At 47.4% G+C, this 5,467-nt stretch overlaps 1 pseudogene across 1 annotated transcript; it reads left to right on the top strand.

The window, feature by feature from the left end:
• The first annotated feature begins 3,707 nt into the window (after positions 1-3,707).
• LOC128575928 (sorting nexin-5-like) lies at positions 3,708-4,984 on the top strand (annotated as a pseudogene). Its single transcript, XR_008377196.1, has one exon. The product of XR_008377196.1 is annotated as a sorting nexin-5-like (transcript).
• The last annotated feature ends 483 nt before the right edge of the window (positions 4,985-5,467 follow it).

Below are 5,467 nucleotides of genomic sequence, written 5' to 3' on the forward strand. Positions count from 1 at the left end.
TTGTCTCTGGACAAGATCTTAGATCTGGAAAAAACTTTCTGTGAGACTGTGTTACAGGCAGACGCGACTCAGATGAGGGAGACGTGCCACAGCCTCTTCACTTCCTTGCAGCTATCCAGTTACAAACTCACACGAAATTCGCTTAGAGCACAAGCCTCTGACACCCTGATAAAAGGAGCCAACCGGAGAGTCCCAGTAACGAGCCGTGCGTCCTTGGAACCCCAATAAGAGAGACTTTCTGTAGAACCAGCTGCCCTTCAGCCAGCCATGAAAAAATGGCCTCCCTCCCTAAAGCTGCCGACATGGCTTAGAGTCCAGCCAGCTTTCTCCAGGTGGGAAGGAAACTTTTCTGCAGGTATCTTACATTTAGTCTCGTGTGATTTGATCCAATAGCTGTTTTACCTTTCAGTCCCTTTCCTCACACAGCTGTCAGCCTCAAACTGACATCAACCACACCAGTATTTGGATCACAGACGTGCTCAGTGCTGTGAAAGAGAGATGCACGGTGTCTAGAGAGGCTCCGACAGGGGCCTTGTCTTGCTGTAGGGCAGTCAGGGAGCCTTTCCCAAGAAGTGTCTTTACACCATGGAGGCTGAATCAGAGTCACCTGGAGGAGACTGGGGGGGAGGCGGGGCCGGGCAGTGTTTCCCCGACTGGAGCAGCGAGTTCACGTGCTCTCAGGAAGGAGGAAGGGTGGTGGACAGACATGGAGCAGGGGCACAGGTGACACGCTAGAGCAGGAAATCCCTGATGGGTAACTTACTACCAAGCAGGACAGTGGCAAGAACTAAAGTAAACTGAGTTTCTACAGGGGCCAGGCGATGCTGTATACCCAGCAAGCACCTCTCCTCCAGCGCTGACCATGACCACTGCCCACGGAGCCGGGCGTCACTGTCCCTGCCCACGGAGCAGAGAACATCATGACCACTGCACACGGAGCCGGGCGTCACTGTCCCTGCCCACGGAGCAGAGAACATCATGACCACTGCACACGGAGCCAGGTGTCACTGTCACTGTCCCTGCCCATGGAGCCAGGCATCACTGTCCCTGCCCTTGGAGCAGAGAACATCATGACCACTGCACACGGAGCCAGGCGTCACTGTCCCTGCCCTCGGAGCAGAGAACATCATGACCACTGCACACGGAGCCAGGTGTCACTGTCACTGTCCCTTCCCATGGAGCCAGGCATCACTGTCCCTGCCCTCGGAGCAGAGAACATCATGAGCACTGCACACGGAGCCAGGTGTCGCTGTCACTGTCCCTGCCCATGGAGCCAGGCATCACTGTCCCTGCCCTCAGAGCAGAGAACATCATGACCACTACACACGGAGCCAGGCATCACTGTCCCTGCACACGGAGCCAGGTGTCACTGTCACTGTCCCTGCCCACGGAGGCAGGCATCACTGTCCCTGCCCTCAGAGCAGAGAACATCATGACCACTACACACGGAGCCAGGCATCACTGTCCCTGCACATGGAGCCAGGTGTCACTGTCACTGTCCCTGCCCACGGAGGCAGGCATCACTGTCCCTGCCCTCAGAGCAGAGAACATCATGACCACTACACACGGAGCCAGGCATCACTGTCTCTGCCCACGGAGCCAGATGTCACTGTCGCTGCCCATGGAGCCAGGTGTCTACTGTCTCTGCCAGCAGAAAGTAGAGACCAGGCCCAGTGGCTAGTGGTTGGCCCCAAGCTGCCTTGTATTAAGAAGTGGAGTTGCGGGTGGCACCTGTGGCTCAAAGGGTAGGGCGCCGGCCCCATATGCCGGAGGTGGTGGGTTCAAACCCAGCCCCAGCCAAAAACCGCAAAAAATAAAAAATAAAAAAAATAAGAATTGGAAAACACTAGAATTAGAAAAAAAAAAAAAGTGGAGTTGCACATGCCCTGTAAGTATTCAAAAGACACAAGTAAACTCAATGAATTGGTTTTGTCAAATTGGCTTTGGTAAATTGGTCTGCTTTTCTTTTTTTGAACAGATGTAGAAACCAAAGCTCTGTTTAAAATAAATAAATAATATCAGGGGCAGCAGAACTTTAAATTCCTATGGTTGGTTGCAGACTATATGTGTATGGGGTTTTCTTTTTTGCTCAATTAAACTCCTTTTTAATACATCATGACCAAAGTGTTTGTACCTTGGAGAAATGGCATTCGTGTCTTTGGTTGTCTAGGAGTTATTTCCACAGATTGCTGGCTGGGGTTGAAGATAAGAAAAATGATATCCTCATAAAGTATCTGTTTGCTGAATTAGGTGCTCAAGGAAAGAGTGTTCAAGGGAGAGTAAGTTAGGAGAGTTGCAGGAGGAGACAGAAGAAAGAAAGAAAAAAGGGAAAAAATCTTTTCCGAGCTTTTATGATATATTTTTTTAAAAACCTTGTTAAAACCTTTTCAGACTGGACATTGAAAGTGTGACTTATTTCTGGAAACTAATGAATGGGACAGGGCATAGCTCAGTTCAGCACAAATAATGTGGCAGGTGGTGCCCGGGGAATCAGTATAACATAGAAGGACTTTTAAGAAACATGAGTTCAAAGTCAGACGACCCCTTTGGGTCTTTATCCTGTCACTGGCCTCCTGGACAAGCGTGGGTGAGGCGGGCAACTTCACCAGCATTGTTCATCTATAAAATGAAGTTAATAATGGTATCTCCCTCACAGAATTATGTGAAATTTAAATTAAATTATATCTTATTTGTAGATCACTACCCAACAATCGTTCTCCATTTCTTCCTTGCTGATAGATCCTAATTTTGTTTGGAAACCGTGGCTCCCAGGCTCAAGGTCGCTGAGGCCCACCTCTAGGCCAGGAAGTCAGTTAAAGGGATCTGTCTCCTTTTGCCAGAGACATACAGGAATCAATTCCTTCTGCTGCAGCTGCCAGATGTCGTCTCTGTGTGTGATGTTGGGAGCTCTGGCAGAATTTCTAGAGCCATAAGCTCATTAGCCAAGGATGAGCCAGCCTACCAGGAAGGCATATCAGCAGGAGAGGAGAGTCTGGATGTCCAGTGACATTCACTGTAGCTACTGAATTATCTAAGCCTGAAGCCATATAACTCTGGACTTTTGGTGATCTGAATAATAAATGCCGGCGTTGATCGCTCGGAACTCATTTTAAATTGGGTTTTCTATAATTTTGTAGCCCTGAGCATCCTAAGCAGAGCACCAGCACAGAAAACACATTGTGTGCAAAGAATTATAAAGCGTAGCCTGGGAATAGCACAGAAGACAGGAGACGGGGGACACCCTGGGCCAGGAGTGGGTCTCATTGGCTGCTGCTCCTTACTGCCCCCTGGGGGCTGGTTCTCTCACCCTCTGGACTCTTGAATGTTGCTCGCCCTGGCCAGTGGTGCTGACCATGTCCTTCCTACCAGAGCTGGTACCTGCCCAGGTGCTTCTCTGCAGGATTGCCAGGTGGACCGCTCTCTCCCATTCTCTGCCATGCCTGTAATTCCTTCTGGAACAGTCCTGCCTCCTCCCAGGTCTGTACCTGCTGCACCAGCTTTTCCTAGTTTATTTATGTCTAAGCAAAGCAACCTGAGTGTGCACACGAGGAGCTGGAGGGCTGACCCCACACCTCCCAGGAGTCATCGGTGCTAGAAAAGGCTTTTGCTTTCTCCAGATGCACTTGGTGGGGAGAGTGTCAGTCCCTCCACATCCCCATCGCGGTCCTGAGAGCCGTGGTCTCCGCGTGGTGCGGAGTAAGGCCAGGCGATTCCTGCTCGAGTCCACCTCGTCATGGCTGCCGTTTCCAAGTTGCTGCAGCAGCAGAAGGAAGATCACAACAAGCTGAGATCTGTATCTGTGGACCTGAATGTTGATCCCTTGCTTCAGATTGACATGCCTGACGTGCTCAGTGAGAGAGATAAGGTTTACAGTGCACACCAAGACCAAACTACTCACATTTCAGAGGCCAGAGTTTTCTGTTAGGAGGCAACATGAAGACTTTGTGTGGCTACATGACACTCTCATCCAAACAACAGATATGCTGGACTTATTACTCCGCCTGCTCCTACAAAGCCAGACTTTGATGGTCCTCGCCAGAAGATGCAGAAACTAGGAGAGGGTGAAGGGGTCTATGACCAAAGAAGAGTTTGCCAAGATGAAACAAGAACTGGAGGCCGAGCATCTTCCTGTCTTTAAGAAGACTGTGTCTTCCCACCAGGTCTTTCTTCAGTGGCTTTCTTCTTCTCACCCTGTTCTTAGTAAAGACCGAAACTTTCATGTTTTCCTAGAATATGATCAGTATCTAAGTGTTAGGCAGAAAAATACCAAAGAGATGTTTGGTGGCTTTTCCCAAAGTGTTGTGAAGAGTGCTGATGAAGTCCTTTATTCTGGAGTTAAGGAGGTGGATGACTTCTTTGAGCAAGACAAGAACTTTCTTATTAATTATTACAATAGGATTAAGGATTCCTGTGTGAAAGCTGACAAAATGACCAGATCTCATAAAAATGTTGCAGATGACTACGTCCACACTGCAGACTGCTTGCATAGCCTGGCTTTAGAAGAGCCCATGGTCATCAAAAAGTACCTATTGAAGGTTGCTGAGCTGTTTGAGAAACTTAGGAAAGTAGAGGGTCGAGTCTCATCAGATGAAGATTTAAAGCTGACAGAGCTTCTCCAATACTACATGCTCAACATAGAGGCTGCTGAGGATCTCTTATACAGACGCACCAAAGCCCTCAATGACTACGACAACTCAACCAAAGCTCTGGATAAGGCACAGTTAAAAAGCAGAGACGTCCAGGTGGCTGAGGCACACCAGCAAGAGTGCTGCCAGAAATGTGAACAACTTTCTGAATCTGCAAAAGAAGAACTGATGAATTTCAAACCAAAGTGAGTGGCAGCATTTAGAAAGAATCTAAGCAAAATGTCTGAACTGGAAATAAAGCATGCCAAGAACAATGTCTCCCTCTTGCAAAGCTGCATTGACTTGTTTAAGAACAACTGAACTGCCTTTACTAGGAAGGAAGGAAATGAATGTGAAAGAAAACCGCACATCACTTGCACTTAAATCATTACCATGGAAGACTTAACTAGTTCTGACTTTAGTTTAAAATTATGATGAAAGTGTGTCAAACGGTCTGTGAAGCTAGTGTATGATGCCCCATGATCACATCAATGTACACAGCTATGATTTAATAAAATAAAATAAAATTATGTGAATAAATATTTTGATTTCTAAAAATTTTAACACTTAACCATGTTGGTTTAAAAATTTTTATTGCATGCTATTTGGGCATAACTAATCTCATTATACATTTAATACCTCAAAGTGGGCAGAATCAAAATACTGGGGTCTCCTGTAGTTTGTCTTCAGTTACTAAGAAAGGGGGTAAGAGTCATGTGTCTTCTGGAAACAAGTAAAGGCAGTCACCTGGCCAACGTTCGTCTTGTGTTTTCTTGTGCCCATGTCCCTACTAATTGTCAGGGAGTTGCCAGTTACAATAAATGATTCAGCTGCTTGCTAAC

The sequence above is a fragment of the Nycticebus coucang genome, chromosome 23 (genome assembly GCF_027406575.1).
Source record: "Nycticebus coucang isolate mNycCou1 chromosome 23, mNycCou1.pri, whole genome shotgun sequence".
Taxonomy (NCBI): Eukaryota; Metazoa; Chordata; class Mammalia; order Primates; family Lorisidae; genus Nycticebus; species Nycticebus coucang.